We start from the raw sequence: 19,625 nt of genomic DNA, 5'->3' as shown, positions 1-19,625 counted from the left end.
ATGGGGGGAGAAATGCTTATGGAAGGGAGGTGCAGGGGAAAGGGGAATAGAGGGAGAAAAAATAGGAAAGCTGTAGTAGCACAATCTATAAAATATATTTAAAAAAATAACAGAAACTTGAAAGCTGAAAAAAATTTAAAAAGAATGCCCATTGCTCCATTCTTGGTATTGCTTGGCCTTTTAATTTTAGTTATCTTGGTGGGTGGGAGCTGAAGTATCTCCGTGTGTGTGTGTGTGTGTGTGTGTGTGTGTGTGTGTGTGTGTGTGTGTGTGTGTGTGTGTGTTTGTGTTTTACACTGTCCTGGGATAGAATGGACCACCTCAGTAGCTTCTGAGGCCAGTACATTCCTGTCACCACAATTACTTTAGCAAACCTGGTTCTCTTCACTTCTACAACATCATGCACATGCAGAGTTAGTCATCAAGTTTGCACCCTGTGTGTGTGTTTTAAGATTTTATTTATTTATTCTTAGAGAGAGGGGAAGGGAGGGACAAAGAATGGGAGAGAAACATCAGTGTGGTGGGTTGCCTCTCCTATTCTCAACCAGAGACAAAGCTGCCACCCATATTGTGCCCTGACAAGGAATCCAACCAGTGATCTTTTATTTTGGGGGAGGATGCCCAACCAGCTGAGCCACACCAGTCAGGGCTCTGTGGTTTCCGTTTGCATTTCCCTAGTTACTCTTGGGGCTGAGCAACTTTCCTTAAACTTTTCCTTGGATATCTAGTTTTGCAAACTGTTAGCTTATTGTCCCCTTGAAGAGTGTTTTTTTCTTATTCACATACAAGAGTTTTTCTTTTACATATTTTGATATTCAGCTCTTTGTTGGTTAAATGTATTACAAATATATTTTCATACTCGGTAGCTTACCTTTTCACTCTTTCAATGAATCTTTTGATGACTAGAAGTTATTAGTTTAATGAATCAGTTTATCGATTCATTCCTTTATAATTATTGCTTTGTGTCCTATTTAAGAAATATTCCCTACTTTAAGGACATAGATATTCTCAATTATCTTCTGAAAGATATATTGTTTCCCCTTTTATATCTAGGCCTACAGTTCCCCTGGAATTAATTTTTGTGCATGGTATGAGATAGGGAAGCAAGTTTTGTGCATGGTATGAGGCAAGTTTCTCTTTTGTCCCCCATATTCATGTCTAGTTGATTCAATCTTCTGATTGAAAATTCCTTTTCCCACTGCTGTGCAGCACCATGTTTGTCATAAATCAATTGTCCAAATACTCATAGGTCCATTTCCGAGTCTTCATTTGTTCTCTCCACCTGTGTGTCTGTTACTGCAGAACACCACACTACCGAAATGGTTGTGAGCTTTGTAAAAATTCTTGATTTCTGGTAGAACAAATCCTTCTACCTTGTATAGTTTTCTTCAAAGAAGAGTTCTCTATTTTTTTTTTGTTAGGTTTAGCTCTGGGTATTAGAAATTTTTATTCTGTTTTAAACAGTATCTATTTAAAATTTTCATTTTCTGTTTGTCACTGACATATAGAAATACAATTTATTTTTATTGAATTTTATCAGCAACTTTGCTGAACTCATTATTAATTCCAGTAATTTATTGTAAATTCTTTGGATTTCCTATTTGCAAGTCATTTCATCAACAAATCATTACATTTTCATTTTTTTTCTTTCTAATCATTATGACTTCAATCTCTTTTCTTCTTGCCCTTCTATGCTTGGATCTCTCCAGGGTCTGGAGTGTAACTTTCAGTACAGGCAGCAGTAATGTGCATCCTTGCCTTGTTCCAAATCTCAAAGTGAAAGCTTTCAACATCTCATCATTAAGTATGACATTTGCTCTAGGTGTTTTTTATAGGCAATGTTTATCAGATTATGAAAGTTTCCTTCTATTATGAGTTTTCAGAAGTATGTTTAATATCATGAATGCATGTATGGATATTGAGTTTTATGAAATGTTCTTTCTTTAACTTCTAAAGTGATCATGATTTTCCCTTTATACTCTGTTCATGGAATGGATGTCATTCATTGATTTTTCTAACATTAAACCAACCCTGGAATAAGCAGCATTTGATCATTATGTACCACAAGATTCAGTTTGCTAATATTTTGGTTAGGATTTTCACATCTATGTTAACAAGTGAGGTTAGTTTGTAATTTTCCTTTCTCATAATGTCTTATCCGGTTTGATGTCAAGGTTATTCTGACCTGATATGTAGTGTTTCCTTTGTTGTGTAGAACTGGCATTATTTTCTTCCTTACATGGCTGGAGAAATACACAAGTACTGCCACTGGGGCTTGGAATTTTCTTTGTGTGAAGGTTTAAAATTATACATTTAATTTTTTAATGGCTATAAGACTATTAATTTCTTTTTGTGTGTGTCAGTTTTGGATTATCATATTTTCTACAATTTTTCCATTTCGCCTATGTTTTAGCATAACACTTTTATATTGTATATAACTCCTATTCTTTCTTTTTATATTTTAGGTGTACAAAACAGGGATTTTAGTACATACATATAGTTGTACAACCCTCACCACTATTTAATTCCAGAATATTTCAATTATCCCCCTGTGAAACTCTATATCCATTAACAGTCACTGCCATTCTCCTGTTTCCCCAGCCCTTGGCAACTAGTAATATACTGTCTCTATTGATGTTCTGGAAGTCTCATGTAAATGGAATCATACAACATGTAGACTTTTGTGACTGACTTCTTTCACTTACCATGTTTTTAAGGTTTGTTTATGTTGTAATATATAGATCAATACTTCTTCCCTAAGTATATTTTATTGATATGCTATCACAGTTGTCCCATTTTTTTTCTCGCCTTTATCCCCCCATCACCCTGCACCCCCCCACCAGCATTCTCCCTCTTAGTTTATGTCCATGGGTGGTACATATAAGTTCTTTGGCTTCTCCATTTCCCATACTATTCTTAACCTCCCCCTGTCTACTTTATGCCTACCATTTATGCTTCTTAATCCTTGTACCTTTTCCTCCATTCTACCCCCTCCCCCATGGAAAATGCTCCATGTGATCTCCATTTCTGTGACCCTGTTCTGCTTGTTTGCTTGTGGGTTGTTTTTTTTTTTTTTAGGTTCAGTTGTTGATAGTTGTGAGTTTGTTGTCATTTTACTGTTCATAGTTTTGATCTTCTTCTTTTTCTTAGATAAGTCCCTTTAACATTTCATATAGTAAGGGGTTGGTGATAATGAACTCCTTTAACTTGACCTTATCTGGGAAGCTCTTTATCTGCCCTTCCATTCTAAATGAAAGCTTTGCTGAATAGAGCAATCTTGGATGTAGGCGCTTGCCTTTTCATGACTTGGAATACTTCTTTCCAGACCCTTCTTGCCTGCAAGGTTTCTTTTGAGAAATCAGCTGACAGTCTGATGGGAACTCCTTTGTAGGTTATTGTCTCCTTCTCTCTTGCTGCTTTTAAGATTCTCTCATTATCTTTAATCTTGAGTAATGTAATTATGATGTGTCATGGTGTGTTCCTCCTTGGGTCCACACTGTTTGGGATTCTCTGAGCTTCCTAGACTTGTATGTCTATTTTCTTCACCTGATTAGGGAAGTTCTCCTCATTATGTTTTCAAATAGGTTTTCAATTTCTTGCTCTTCCTCTTTTCCTTCTGGCACCCCAGTGATTCTGATGTTGGAACGTTTAAAGATATCTTAGAGATTCCTAAGCCTCTCTTCATTTTTTTTTTTTAATTCTTGTTTCTTCATTCTGTTCTGCTTGAATGTCTATTTCTTCCTTCTGTTCCAAATCATTGATTTGAGTCCTAGTTTCCTTCCCTTCAGTGCTGGTTGCCTGTATATTTTCCTTTATTTCACTTTGTATAGCCTTCACCTCTTCCTTTATCTTGTGGCCATACTCAGTCTTTTCTGTGAGTGTCCTGATTACCAGTGTTTTAAACTCTGCATCTGATAGGTTAACCATCTTCTTGTCATTTAGTTCTGCTTCTGGAGTTTTGATCTGTCCTTTCATTTGGGGCATATTTCTTTGTCTTGGCACACCTGTTACATTGCAAGGAGTGGATTGTTAGGTATTCATCAGGGTGGGGCAACCCACTTCAAGGCATTGTGGTACTGTATGTGGGGGAGGGGTCAGAGGGGGAACAATGCTCAACTCTCAGCTGACTTTCAGTCACTTCCCCTGGTACCCACAAGTAAATTGGGCTCCTTCTGGTACTGATTCCCTGATGAGTGGGTTTGTGTACATTCTAGGAACCTGTGGGTCTCTCCAACAAACTCTCCTGTGATTCTGGGAGTTTCTTCCACCATTGCAACCCCCACAGGTTTTTGCAGCCAGAGGTTCTGAGGCTTTAGTTTCCTGTCCTGGAAACCTGTATTGTGAGGTCTGTCTCAGCCCTCAATTGTTACTCCCGGACTATCTGTATACAAATGTGGGATACCCTGGTCTGCCTTCACTGCCTCACCCACCCAGTCCATCACCTTGTCATGTATCCTGTCCACCCTGGCTGCCATCTCCATTCCTCCCACCAGTCTGGATTTTCTTTACCTTCTTGGCTGTCACACTTCCATACAGTTTTATTTTCTGGCATGTCTAGTTGTTTTTTGTTTTTAAATTTCTTGTTGTCCTTCTTTTGGTTGTGCAAGGCAGCAAAGTGTATCTACGTACGCCTCCATCTTGGCTGGAAGCCAGTACTTCATTCCTTTTAGTGGCCAAATAATATTTCATTGTATGGATATACTCTACTTTGTTTATGTGTTTGTCAGCCAATGGACATTTGTATTTCTACTGTTGGGATATTATAAATAATGTTGCTATAGCTTTTATAAGTTATTGTGTGAACATGTATTTTCAATTCTCTTCAGTCAATATCTTGGTTTGAAATTGCTGAGTCATATAGTAACTCTGTTCAAATTTTTGAAAAACAGCCAGACTCTTTTCCACAGTGACTGTACTATTTTACTTTCCCAGACAATCTATGAGGGGTCCAATGTCTTCATGTTCTTTCCAAAATTGTTATTGTCTCTAGTGAGTTTAGTCAGTGTGAAGTGGTATCTCACTGTGGTTTTTATTTGAATTTCTTTAATAACTAATGAGTTTGATAATTTGCCATGTGATTGTTGGTCATTTATATACATCCTATTTTTAAAAAAGTTCTATTCAGATTCTTTGCCCGTTTTCCAATTGGGTTATTTGTCTTTTACTGTTGATGTAAGAGTTCTTTATACCTTCTGGATTTCTGTCCCTGATCAGAAACATAATTTTGCAAATAGTTCCTCTCATCCTATGGCTGTTTTTTTTCACTTTCTGGATGATGGTTTTTTAAAAATGTATTTTATTGATTATGCAATTACAGTTGGCCCATTTCCCCCCTTCACTCCCCTCCACCCTGTACACCCTCTCCCACTCACATTCCCCCCTTTAGTTCATGTCCATGTGTCATAAGTTCTTTAGCTTCTACATTTCCCATACTATTCTTGCCCTCCTCCTGTCTATTTTCTACCTACCATCTATGCTACGTATTCTCTGTACCTTTTCCTATTCTCTCCTCCTCCCACTCCCCTGTTGCTAACCTTCCATGTGATCTCCATTTCTGTGGTTCTGTTCCTATTCTAGTTGTTTGCTTAGTTTCTTTTGGTTTTGCTTTAGGTGTGGTTGTTAATAATTGTCAGTTTGCTGTCATTTTACTGTACATGTTTTTATTTTATCTTCTTTTCTTAGATAAGTCCCTTTAACATTTCATAAAATAAGGCTTGGTGATGATGAACTCCTTTAACTTGACCTTATCTGAGAAGCACTTGATCTGCCCTTCCATTCTAAATGAAAGCTTTGCTGGATAGAGCAATCCGGGATGTAGGTCCTTGCCTTTCATGACTTGGAATACTTCTTTCCAGCACCTTCTTGCCTGCAAGGTCTCTTTGGAGAAATCAGCTGACAGTCTGGTGGGAACTCCTTTGTAGGTTAGTGTCTCCTTATCTCTTGCTCCTTCTAGGATTCTCTCCTTCATTTTGACTTTGGCTAATGTAATGATGATGTGCCTTGGTGTGTTCCTTCTTGGGTCCAACTTCTTTGGGACTCTCTGAGCTTCCTGGGCTTCCTGGAAGTCTATTTTCTTTGCCAGAATGGAGAAGTTCTCCTTTATTATTTGTTCAAATAACTTTTCAATTTCTGGCTCTTCCTCTTTGCCTTCTGGTACCCCTATAATTCAGATGTTGGAATGTTTAAAGATGTCCTGGAGGTTCCTAAGCTTCTCCTCATTTTTTTGAATTCTTATTTCTCCATTCTTTCCTGTTTGGTTGCTTCTTTCTTCCTTCTGGTTCACTCTATTGTTTTGAGTCCCAGTTTCCTTTCCATCACTATTGATTTCCTGTGCATTTTCCTTCATCTCTCTTATTGTAGCCTGCATTTGTTCATCTAATTTGTGACCAAATTCAACCAATTCTGTGAGCATCCTGATCACCAGTGTTTTGAACTGTGCATCTGATAGGTTGGCTATCTCTCGGTTGCTTAAAATGATGGATTCTGGGGCTTTGATTTGTTCTTCTGTTTGAGCCATCTCTCTCTCTCTCTTTTTTTTGGGGGGTGGTCTGGTCGCTCCTGTTATAGTAAGGGGTGGAGCCTTAGGTGTTCACCAGGGCAGGGCACCCCAGTTGCTGGGTTGTGATGTTGTATGTAGGGGCAGGGTCGAGAGGGAACAATGACAGTTGCTCTGTTCTCTGTGGGACCTCAGTCCCCTCTGTTGCTCCCCCCAAGCAAACTGGGCCCCTCTGGTGCCAATTCCCATGTGGGTGGGCTTGTTCGTGCCACGGGGCCCTCCAAGGACCTCCTCTGTGAGGCTGGGTGTCTCTCCGTGCACCTCAACTCCCATGGGTGACCTCAATCAGTGTCCTGAGGCTCTATTTCCCAGTGCTGTGATCCTGGTTTGCACGCAGTGCCTTGCTTTACAATCACTGCCTCACTGGGTCTGCCAATTGCCGGTTGCCACCCCTGGGCCGGGGTCTGCCAGCTGCCTGAGTACTCAGGGTCCACCTGCTGTGGTCTTGCCTGCCCCAGATGCCTTACATGCCTGGTCACATCACTTTCTGCTCTCCACGTCACAACGCATGCCTGGCTGCTCCTCTTCAGCCTTCCTACAGGTCTGGATGCACGGGTCTAATTCAACTTCTTGGTTGTCTGACTTCCATTCAGATAATTTTCTGTCATTTCTGGATGTTATTCTGTTTCTAAATTGTTGTTGTCCCTATTTTGGTTGTGTGTGGAGGTATGGTGTATCTACCTACGCCTCCATCTTGGCCGGGAGTCCTCCCCCCCCACTTTTTTTTTTAAACAGCAGTATTGTTTTCAATAGGAAAATACTGAACTAACTCAAATGTCCTTCAATATAGAGAGTATAAATAAATTATGGTATACAAATGCAATAGAATAAAACATGGTTAATGTCAAATGAATGAATCAGAGCTCTTGCAACAACCTGGATCAATCTCACCAATTTCATAGTAATGCAATATAGAAGAGATGCAAAATAACAGGCACAGTATAAGTCTGTTGAAAACCAATGTCTGCCACTTATTTTCAAATGGTTCAGTAAATAAAATATATATCTATTTCCACCTATTCAAATAAGAAAAAAATCAAAATCAAAATAAAATGTGACAAATTGTTAACAAATGTGAATTTAGATAGGAGTATACAAAAGTTCATTGCATTATTTTGCTACTTTTCTATAGGTTTAAGATTTTTCAAAATAAAAAGAGAAAAAAGAGTTAAAAATTGGATGAAGCTAATTTATATTGTTTAGAAATAGTTTCTTCATGGGGGCAACAAATGTATGAGTTTTCTTTATAATTATTTATTAAACAATACATATATTTTGTATCCATTTTCTGTATGTATTTAATAAAAGAAAAAAGGTAAAAATGTGACGATGTGTTAAAATTACTGTCAAAGAAAAAAATTCTATACTTGCTATACTTGTTAAACTCATTATTAAAAAAATAATTATAAAGCAACCAAACATTAAGTAAGGGCGCTTTTGTTATGTGGGTCATTTACTTGATATCAATTTATCAAAAGGTACATACTGAGGACCAGTTTCTGAGGCTAGCAGTAATAATATCATCTGATTTTTCCACAAGAAAATTCTTATATAACCATCAATTCTGAATTGTGTTTACTTTGATATTAGGTAGCATATTCTTCTAAATAATTCCCATAAGCAGAATTTGATACCCCAATACTCATTTTGGCAGATATTTTAGCATATGCTACTTAAAAATTTATTGCAAGAAAACTCTGAGTAAATGTTTTATAATTATTCTTTGATGATGTGTTTTGAACCATAAAACTTTGTTTTTAATTTTGGTGAAGTCCAATTTGTCTATTTTTTCTTTTGTTACTTGTGCTTTTGGTGTCATATTGCTTAATGCAGTTATGACTCTAGTTTTAACTCTTACATTTAGATTTTTGATCCAGTTTGATTTAATTTTTGTTTATGATATGAGGTAGGGATCTAAATTTATTTTTTGCATGTGTTTTCAAGTTATTTCTGATTATCTTTTTAACATCTATAGAATCTCTGAAGGTGTTCCTCTTTTCATTCTGATACTGATAATTTGTGCCTTTTTCTTTTATCTCAGTCTTGTCAAGGGTTTATTAATTTTGACTGTTGCTATTTGCATGTATTAGTATTTCCAAATAATCATTAAAAAGGTTTATTTATTTTCCTGCTTACATGCTTTTTAATGTAACTGATTTCTGCATTGTTTCCATTCTTCTATTTTGTGTTTATCCTGCTATTCTTTTTTTTAACTTCTTAAGATAAACGGTTGTTATAAATGTTCAGCTTTTCCTTTTATCTAACATATTCATCCAAGGCTAAAATTTTTCCTCCAAGCTTGGCTTTAGCTGCATTCCACAAACTTTGATGTGTAATGTTTTAATTATCATTCAGTTAAAAATAGTTTCTAATTTTTATTGTAATTTCTTCCTTGTCCTTTGGATTATTTAGGAATATATTTTAAAATATAGTGCTTGTACCCTGGCCAGGGAGCTGATTTGATTAGAACATCATCCTGATATGCCAAAGTTTAGGTTTGATATCTGGTCAGGGAACATGCAGGAAGTAACCAATGAATGTATAGATAAGTGGAACAAAAATTGATATTTCTTTTTCTCTCCCCACCCCCTTCCTCTCTCTCTAAAATCAATCCATAAAAAATGTTTTAAAAATATATAGTGCTTGTCTAATATATCTTTTTCTGACCTATTTTCAACCTACCTATATTTTTATGTTTGGGGATCTTTATGCTATGCATCTTGGAAACAGCACATAGTTGTTGTTGTTTTTATTTCATTGCAGTTCATGTTTATTTGTTTTTAATGTAATTGGTCATATGGTGGCTTAAGTTTAACACTTTATGTACTTCCTATTTGTCGCATTGTACTATTTCCTTTTCCATTTTTTGTCTTTTAGATTGATTATTTTTATTATACAGTTTTCTTCCTTTTATTAGTTTGGAAGTTACACTCTCACTATATTTTACTTTCATTTTTAAGGTTTTCCTAGAGATTCTAAATGCACCCTTGACTTTCAAATCCAAATGTTAATCAGTACTTCTAGTTTCTTTCTTAGAACACTTTAATTTCATTTGCCTCCCTTTTATTTATATGCCAGTATTGTTATGGATTTTAATTCCATACACAGTTTACACTCCACAGGGCATTATTCTTGCTGTCCTACAGTCAGAATGTAGATTTGTCTTCATAATTACTGTTTCAATTGAGCTTCATTCTCTCTTGCAATAACCACCTAATAATGGGGAACATTTCTTTCTTCCTGGCAAATTCCCTTTAATGCTTTTAAATGCAGGTCTGGATATGACGAATTTTATTGTTGTCTAAAATTTTATTTATTTCACCTGTGTGTGACAGGATGTTTTCTATTGTTTCTGCTGAGAAATCAGCTGACAGTGTCATCATTGCTCTTCTGAAAGTGATTTTTGTCTTTCTCTAGCTGCTTTCAAGATTTTCCCTCATCTTGTTTTTTGAAGTGTTGTTGTGACGTACCTACATGTGGGTCCTTTACTAACCCTTGGTGGCAGGATCAGGACTAGAGTGAGACAAGATGTTCTGGGCCAATAGTTGAGGATGTCTTCAGTGTCTGAGTCAGGTAAGTGCGCCTTTACCCAGCCCTGCTTACTGGAGATCTTTGGACTTTTTCACTCACAGTTTGATGCCTTTAGTCGTTTTGAAAAATTCCCAGCTATTATCTTTTAACATATCACAAAAAGTAACACTCTGCTCTATGCTCCTTCTCTTCCCCTCTGGGATTCCCACATGGGTTTTGCATCTCTTATGACTTCTATGCTTCTTTCCATTGTTTCTGTAATTTCCACCCTTTTGTTTCTCTGTGCTTCATTCTTGATACTGTCTTTTAGCCTTCTTTCCAGTTCCCAAATCATCTTTTTAGCTATGTCTAATCTGCAATTAAACTTACCCTTTGAATTCTTTAAAAAAATTTTTATTGTTGTTCTATTACAGTTGTCCTCATTTCCTCCCTTACTCTCCCCTGCCTCACACACCCCCACCTCCCACAGTCAGTTCCTCCCCCTCATTGTCTTTGTCCATGGGTCCTTTATACATGTTCCTTGACTTGACCCTTCCCCTTCTTTACCCTGTTATCCCTTGAATTCTTAATTGCAGTTGTTCTGTTTTTCAATTCTAGAGGATTTTTTCATTTGACAAAATTCTTTTTTAAAATATGGCATGGCAGATTTTTCAAAGTTTCCAGTCCTCTCCAGGAATTCTCAATCTTATATTTTATCTCTTTTAATATGTCAAATAAAGTTATTTTAAATATTTGATAACTCCAATAGTTGGAGCCCTTGCACATCTTTATCCATTGTCTGTGTTCTCTGCTGGCCTTTGCTCATGTTCTCTTGTCCCCTCATGTGGCTGGTCACTATTTATTGTGTGCTTAACAGTGTACTTAAAAATTGCATAAATATTTTTGTGGCCTAGATGATGTTATCTTCCTCCAGAGGAGGTTTATGTTTGTTTCTGCCAAGAACTTGGGGCATTAGCAATTTGGGCCATGTTACTCCCACCTAAGGGAATGAGGCTGCCAGAAACCTTGCTCCACAATGCAGCTGTCTCAGTTTTCTCTTCTGCATCAGCAAACACCACCAGAACACAAGCTGCCCTCAACACTAGTCTCACCTCAGATTTCCATCTTCTCATGCTAATTCCCAGTAACTGCTAGTGGTTTTCACTACCTGTTAACTCTGATACTTTGATAAAATTTTCAAAAATATTTTGTCCAGTTTTTGTTACCTCTGTAGAAGGGTTTACCCAAAATTATGCAGTATATAATTATCAGAAGAGAGAAAAATTTTCCCTCTCTTTTGATTCTCCACTTAACATTACTTGTGAGCATTCCCCATGTCTTTGAGAAGTTGTTAGACAAACACTTACATGGCTGGATAGTGTTTCATGGAAAGGGGGTTTCTCACCCAGGGTAGGGAGTTGACATCACCTTCAGGAGAGACAGGGGCCTGGGTTGGGTGCCACTCACCCAAGAACACCGGTAGACAGGAAAAATTCCTTCCTAGATAAAGGACAAAGCTTGGTGGTCACCAGCTGTTTGGTAGCCATGACACTGGGGACAAGTGGAGACTAGAACCTACTCCTGAGCTTCCCCCAAAGATCCAAATGTCACCACCACTGTGTTCTCAACAAAAGCTATTTTCCATCTTGCACAGCTTATCTCCTTGACAGAACCTAGCTGCACGTGGAACCAAGCACCAAGGACATTTGGCCCAGCAGTACAGGAAGGCATGTTAGAGGACTGGGAAAGCGTGAAGCAAGCCAATCCTCCTTAGACAACATCTCTCTTTTGCAACCTGATGTTTCCAAGAGTGGAAACGTCTCCTTGTACTCCCCTCTCTGGGTATGTCTTTCTTGGGTTCCCTTTCATCCTTTGGGAGACACACCATGTATAAGGGACCTCAGACTTGGCTGAAAAAGCACGACCCTCTGCAATCAATAATAATTTGAACAATGTGAGAACCATTTCTCCTTTTGGACTTTATTAGTAGGCAAAACTAGGTGGGAGAGGAGTGAACTGAGTAGGAACAGGAGCCAAAGGCGACAAAGTTCCTGAAGGTTAGGGGCACAAGGGGCTGTGGGAAACTGGAACCGAGAAGAAGGAGATCCTCTGTGATCTCCCTTCCCCACTGCCACATGCGGAAAGGGGTTCTATAAATGGGGATGGTGTTCTGTATTGAGGCCTCCCCTCAGACCCAGGCCTGTTAGGACACTGGGCATGTAGCATGGCATTCCTTGAATAAAAGTCCACAGAAGTATTCTCAGGGATCTACAAATTTTCTACAAATATTGAAAATGGGAGGTTCTGTGTCTATGGTAATCTAAAGAATAGGACTCATAAATCACCTTGTAACTCAGTATCTGCACATATTTTTGTTGTTAAATTATGAAATATTTGATAATGCAAAAAAAAACATATACAGTAAGTCCTCCCTTAACATTTTTGATAGGTTATGCAACTTTAAGTGAAACAATGTAAAACAAAACCAATTTAACCATTGGCTAATTGATATAAACAAGAGCTAAATTCCTACACCATCTCATCAATAGTATAACAAAACAATGTTGAACGAAAGGGTGTTGTTATTTGAGGACTTGCTGTGTAACATATGTGTTAGTTATGAAATATAAAAATAAGACAAACCCCCATGAGTCCACCAACCAAATTATAAGGCCGATATCATCAGTATCATTGAATGTGAAAATTCTCTGTGCAGACAAAATCATTTAAGCCACACAAGCCAAACTAAACCTATCTTATTTCATGAACATAAGTGAAACACTTTAGGTGATTTTTTTCATAAATGTCTCTGATAATCATAAAAGAAGCTAAGTCATTTTCCTAAATTGGTATGAGATAATCAGTTGCAATGAAGTTCCTGCTGCCTGGAAACCCCCATTGTAATAACCAACCATTGTAAAGGTTTCCACACTATAAGCCATTCACTTTATCTGTAAGTCATGCCTCTGAGATTCCTATCAGTTTGGGGTTTGAAAACCTCCAGTTTACAAACTGTTTTTTTTGTACACAAAAACTTTTACTACTAATTTACTGATCTGGTTTCAATTGTTACTGTTCTGGATTTTTGACAACTGCCTCCAGAAGCAAACAACCACTCACCCAAATTTGTTTTACATCTGCTTACTTTGTAGAGTTTCATCCATTTATCACAACACGTGTGATTCTACAAGATACGTGGTTATTTAGTTTTGGTTATTTTTCTCTAAAACATGGTGGGATACTCTACACATTCTTCTGTGACTTTCTCTTTTCCCTCAAAATGACATCACAGAGGTTCATCTGTGTTGAAAAATGGAGCTGCAATTCATTCATTTTAACTTCTGTATCAAATACCATTCTGTAAATACTCCACAACTTCTTTACCATCCTCTCAGGGCTTCTTCGGGCTGTGTCTTCTTTTGGTTTTAGGGATGACGCTGCCTCAAACACCTTTGAATACATCTTCAGGAACACTCATGCCCAGGCTTCTACAGGGCATGCTTGATTAGTGGAATTGATGGGTTATAAGGCATAATAACCTTCAGCTTTACAACAGAATGTCAAATTATTTTCTACATGGATGGCATGCTGCCTCATACTCTGAGGGCTAATAGCTACCAAAAGCTCACTTGAGATTACATAGAAATAGGGAAGCCAGCACTAGAACCCAGGACCAACTCCAAGGGCCAAGCTCATTCCTCACTTAGTTGGTTGAATGACCCCTGGATAAAAAGTGATAGCTAACACAACAGGCCAGGCAGCGTCTAGGATACTCTTCATTTTTAAGTGCTTTACAAATATCCTAGGAGATGGGTACTATTGTCATTGGCATTGTGCCCATTCAGAGAAAGAAACTGAGGCAGGAAGAGGTGAGATAACTTGCCCAAGCTTATATGGAACTGGGATTTGAACCCAGGCTGCCTGGAAGTGTGGCAGTAGCAAGTGTGTTCTTATGTGCCATCATTGTGGGGTGGGGGTGGTGTTCCTGAATAAACAGAAGATCATGAGGCATGCCCTTGAGATTGCATCCTACTTGGGGAGCCACAAACTAGTCATTCATTTTTTTCATTCATTCATTCAGCACCTACCATGGGCCGGCACATATGCTAAGTGTTAGGACTACAAAGGTATATGAGACAGGCTCAGGTCTTACCCACAGATACAGGTGAAACATACAATCACACAAAAGATATGAAATGCATGATGAGGGTCAGGAAGGAAAAGTACAGAGGCTATTTTAGATTGTTCTTCAAAGAAGTAATGACCTGGCATTTAAGCCAAGACCTAAAATATCTATAGAAGTTAACCAAGGGAAATGGATGTTTAGATGTGTGTCTGTGTGTGCATCTTCAAAGGGGTGAGGAAAGTAGATCAAGCAGAGGGAACAGAAATGCAAGGCCAGGGGCTGGGGCACAGTGACACGAGAAGCCAGGGACTAGGTGGTGGGCCTTGTAGGCCATGATCGAGATTTTGGAATTTTATCCAAATGCGTGTGTGTCTGTGTGTGTGTGTGTGTGTGTGTGTGAGTGTGAAGCCACTGCAAGGTCTGAAATAAAGGGATGACAGATCAGATGAACCTTTTGTAAAACAACCAGCTGTGGGCCTTCAGGAGGGGACTAGAAGGTAGGAGAGGTGAGCAGAATAGGGTCAGAGCAGCCCCACTGCGGCTGTGCAGGCGAGACAAGAGAGAGGCCTGGGCCAGGTGGTAGCTGGGTAAGGAAAGAGGTGGAGGGCTTCCAGAACCACTTTGGAGGTGGGATTCGTGGAACTTGGGGGTGGGCTGAGCGGGGAGTGGAGGATGAGAAAGGGCCTAGCATTAGCATCTGGGTGGGTTACCATTTTTCTAAATGGAGAGTAGCAGGTTTGGGAGACAGCTCAAAAGTCCGATCATGGAAACACTCCATGAGAGCAGCCCCTAAGACATCCACGTGGAGAAGTCAAGAAGGCAAGTTGGGTGTATGAATCTGGAGCTCAGGGTGATAAAATGTGGCTGCCGGGCGCGGGGAGAGTGGGATGCACGAGGTAGAGAGGGTGCCCAGAGAGAGGAGGCCTGCACTCAAGGGCTGAGGAGCAGGTGGAGGCACAGGGCATTCAGTCTTTTTTCCTCGCCACTCACTCAAGTCTGATCATCTCTTACACAGATGGAAAAGCACCCATAAGCTCAAGGTTTGTGTGTTGATCTTTCCCACTAGACAGTGTTTTTTTTTTAAATATTTTATTTTATTTATTTTTAGAGAGGGAAGGGAGGGAGAAAGAGAGAGAAACATCAATGTGGGGTTGCTGGAGGTCATAGCCTGCAACCCAGGCATGTATCCTGACTGGGAATCGAACCTGCGACACTTTGGTTCACAGCCCGCACTCAATCCACTGAGCTACGCCAGCTGGGGCTTTGGACAGTGGGTTTTAAGGGGCAGAGACATATCCTTGGCTGATGTGACTCAGTGGACTGAGTGCTGGCCTGCAAACCAAAGGGTCAGGGCACATGGCTGTCTTGTGGGCTAGGTCCCCAGTAGGGGGTGTGTGAGAGACAAACACACATTGATTGATGTTTCCCTTTCTTTCTCCTTCTCGTTCCTTCTCTAAAAAGAAAATAAATGGGGGGAGGGGGTTGGAATCGGGGAGGCAGGTGGGGGTAGCTGGGTTGTAGAGGAGAGATGAGGGACAAAGACAGAAAACTGTACTTGAAAAAAAAAATAATCTCAAACAGAAAAAAAAGTCTGTAACATCCTTTTGTGGAGGAAAGATTTTCATACAACGATGCTTCTTTTGAGGTACAAAGGCAAAATAAAAAAATAATAAAAATCTTCTTTAAAAAGGGGCAGAGATATTAACTCTTTCATCTGTTTGTCAGAAATTGGGGTAGGTGCCTCAATAATGGTGATTTTAATAGTAAGAATTGTAATAGCTGATGTCTGTTTAGGAGTCCAAGAACTGTCAGGCACTTAGAAAGTATGCTAATCCTCCTACTCTCCCACCACCCATCCCAATTCTCCACTCTTTGGATTTTTTTTTTTTAGATTTGTTTTAAATTGTTGTTGAAGTACAATTTTCTATCTTTTACTCCCATCCCAGCCCACTCACCCAGCCCTCCCCTCCTCCCTCCCATTTCCACCAGCCCCTAGTTTTTTATCCACGTGTCCTCTCTTTGGATTTCACAGAGGAAGAAACTGAGGTCACCATAAACTGCAGTCATTTGGCTAAAGTCATAGATCCTGAAACACTCAGAGTTGGATTCAAGACCCAGACTTCCTATAGTTGAGCAGGCCCCTTTCCCTTTGCCAGGCCTAGTGAGCAGCGCGTGGGTGCACCATAAATGTTTCCTATGCGCTGTGTCTGGGACTGTGGCCCTGTCTGTCCCACATGCGTCTCCCTGGCAGGGAACCGAGGGGGGCAGGGTCATCTCAGAGTTTCAGGAATTCACCTGGAATGCTGGGTCCACCAGAGTGGCCCACAGCCCAGTGGAGTCCACCTTCCAGGCTTCAGTACTGGCAGCAGGCCCCGGGTCTGAGGAGGGCACTGGTGTGCAAGTATTTTAATGTTTTTTAAATATATAATCTAAGATTAGATGCTCATTCACATGACCTTTGTCCGTTCTTGCCTGGAGCCACTGAAGTATGAGTTAATAAATACTGGAAGAAATGGAAAGCCACGTGGAACTGGGCTAATACTCTTGGGGGAAGAGCTTTCTCCTGAGCGGGAGCTTTATACCCAGGGGAGGTATATGTCCTTTTTGCCTGAGACATTCCTACCTTCCCTCTTCGAATGCCACTCCATTTCCCTGTCAAAATCAGTCTAGATGCTGCATTAGTCACCAGTGATGATCTTGCTGATACTCCCAAAGCCCAGGGCTGTTTTCTACAGCAGCTTGTCTCAAGGATGGTCCCAAAGCTTGGGACCACTTGCCCCATCATGTTTTAATAAAAATGCCCTGCAATGGTTCTCCAACCGTGGTCACAGACCAGCAGCATCAGCATTGCCTGAAACTTATTAGAAATGCTCATTTCCAGGCCCTACCTTAGCCCTGGAGAATCAGCATTGCTGAGGTGGGGCCCAACTTCTGCTTCACAAGTCCCCAGAGGATCCCAACATGCTCACTGTCATTTCAGGAGCTGTCATCTGAAGGGTGGGAGGCTCAAGGAGGCAGGGAAGACAGCTGAACAGCCACAGGAGCCTCGACCCCATTCTTCACTATCTAGCTGGGGTATTTCCTTGTGCCTCAGTTTCCTCACCTGGAAACTGAACATGGCAGCACATCCTTTATCTGTACCCCTATCAGATCTTTACACAACTGATGTGAAAATCAGTAAGATGCTACAGGATAAGAATTCTTTAAAAGTCTAAGTGCCTCCCCAATGATATTAAAGCTGCCTGTCAACCACCTGCCTCGACATTAATGCTGCCTGTCAACCACCCCCTTCTCTCCATTAATGATACAAGAATGTCAAGAACACCTTCAGGGGGTTCTGCAACCTTCTATGATTTGAGTGAAAATAGGTGGAAGTATCAGTAACTTAAAATATGCAGCTCTGGCTGGTGTGGCTCAGAGGATTGAACGCCGGCCTGCAAAACAAAGAGTTGCTGGTTAGATTCCCAGTCAGGGCACGTGCCTGGGTTGTGGGCCAGGCCCCTAGTAAGGGGTGTGCAAGAGGTAACCACACATTGATGCTTCTCTCCCTCTCTTCCCCTGTCTAAAAAGAAATAAACAAAATCTTTTAAAAAATATGCAGATGACACAACCTTACTGGCAGAAAATAGGATTTGAAATGACTTCTGATGAAAGTAAAAGCACCAAAGCAGGACTGCATTTAAGTATCAAGAACACAAAAATTATGACCACAGGAAAAATATACCAATTAAACAGACAATTAAGAACAACTGAAACTGTTAAATTGTTCATCTTGGTTTAGTCATCAATTTGAATAGACAGGAGCCAAGAAACCAAGAGAAGGCTGAGACGTACACAGGCAGCAATAGGACTTAGGAAAGATCACTAAGCAAAGATGTGTCATTAGAGACCAAGGCTAAGACCAGACACACCCTCAGGTTCCCAATTACTATGTACAGGTGAGAAAGTGGCACAGTGGAGAAGGCTGATAGGAAAAACTGATTTATTTGAACGATGGCATTGAAAAAGGGCTTTATGCATACTCTGGACCACCAGAAAGATGTACAAGTGAGTCCAGGAGCCAATTAAGCCCAAAACATCACAAGAAGCAAAAGTGACAAAGCTGAAACTGTCCTACTTCAGGCATGTCTTGAGAAAGTAGGGCTCTTTAGAAGACAATGATGCTGAGGGAAAGATAGAAGGCAGTAGGAAAAAGAGGAAGACCAAATATGAGGTGGGCTGATTTCACAAAAGAAGCCTTAGGTTGAGTCTGCAGGAGCTGAGCAGGCTGTTGAGGATGGGACATTGTGGACACAACTCGGTCAAGAGTTGTCACGAGTCAGAGCTGATTCAACAGCACATAACACAATTAAGTGCAAAACTATGTGAGCGGAAATGCTCAGTTTTCTGGAGATCATTCAGATCTTCCAAAGACCCACTGGCTGAAGTGGGCCCCTATGCCCCCACCTCATAACCATGGCCTGTGACCCTCTTAAAGATGGCAAGGACTTCCTGGCAGCCCTGGGATGAGAGAGGGCAGTAGGACAAGGGGTTAGAGATCCAAATATGGAAAGTGGCACTGCCTGCTTTGCCTGAATGTGGTCAGTCCATCCCCTGGGGGTTTTCCACCTTTGCTAATAATTAATGGACTCACTGTACACACAGGCCTGGGGTGTGACCTCAGCTTCCGGAGACAGGACAGGCGGTCAGCAGCATCTACTCTGCCAGCTGCTTCACTCACATCATCTTTGTTAACCCTCACTGTACCTCCAGGAGGCAGTCCTTAGTCCAATTGATAAATGAAAAGGCTGAGGCAGAAAGTGACATGGCTTGCCCATGGGAGAGGGGGTGAACTGGTATTTGAACCAGGTATTTGTGATATGTATCACTCTGAGGTCACATGTTAAATGGGTAAGAAGCAATGGGCCATAGGGGAAAGGAGGCTCATAGTCATGGAAAATGTGATACTTGAAATGTATCATGGAACGTGATGTAAAATTCGAAATATTTAATACAAGTCTTCAAAGAAATGATTGGTGCCCCTGGTGGGGTGCAGGTGTTCCTCTGAGGACCACGGCCCTGCCAGCTGTCAGGCAGCCCCTTCCAAGCCCTTTCCCAAGGTCCAGTTGAAGACCCACCTGCTCTCAACACAGGCTGGTCTGACATTTTGGAAGCTAATGTCCTCTCTGCTCAGGTGAGGAAAGGGACCAGACATGGGGGCCCCCCCTCCTCATGCAGCTCACCATGTCTTCATGCCCAAATGTTCTACCCCACATTGCACATAGCAGCACCCAGGACCCCAGTTGGGTGGTACAGTTCCTTAGGGTTGGACCTATTTCCATTATGAGAAAGAGCCCCCTTGGATTCTTTATAGATGTGGCCACGTTCTGATGTCAGGTAGATGGGATAAGCTATCTACAGAGCGTAGTAATGAAAAAGACTGTGCCAAAGCAG

At 40.4% G+C, this 19,625-nt stretch overlaps 1 non-coding gene across 1 annotated transcript; it reads right to left on the bottom strand.

Annotated features, from left to right (window-relative positions):
* Nucleotides 1-294: 294 nt before the first annotated feature.
* On the bottom strand, nucleotides 295-433 carry LOC123810538. Its single transcript, XR_006784265.1, has one exon. It is a non-coding gene; the product is annotated as a small nucleolar RNA SNORA66 (small nucleolar RNA).
* Nucleotides 434-19,625: the final 19,192 nt, after the last annotated feature.

This window comes from Phyllostomus hastatus, unplaced genomic scaffold, assembly GCF_019186645.2.
Source record: "Phyllostomus hastatus isolate PE091 unplaced genomic scaffold, TTU_PhHast_1.1 phas_scaffold_60, whole genome shotgun sequence".
Classification (NCBI taxonomy): domain Eukaryota; kingdom Metazoa; phylum Chordata; class Mammalia; order Chiroptera; family Phyllostomidae; genus Phyllostomus; species Phyllostomus hastatus.
The sequence above is the reverse complement of the archived record's forward strand: the minus strand, read 5'-3'. Positions and strand labels throughout refer to the sequence as shown.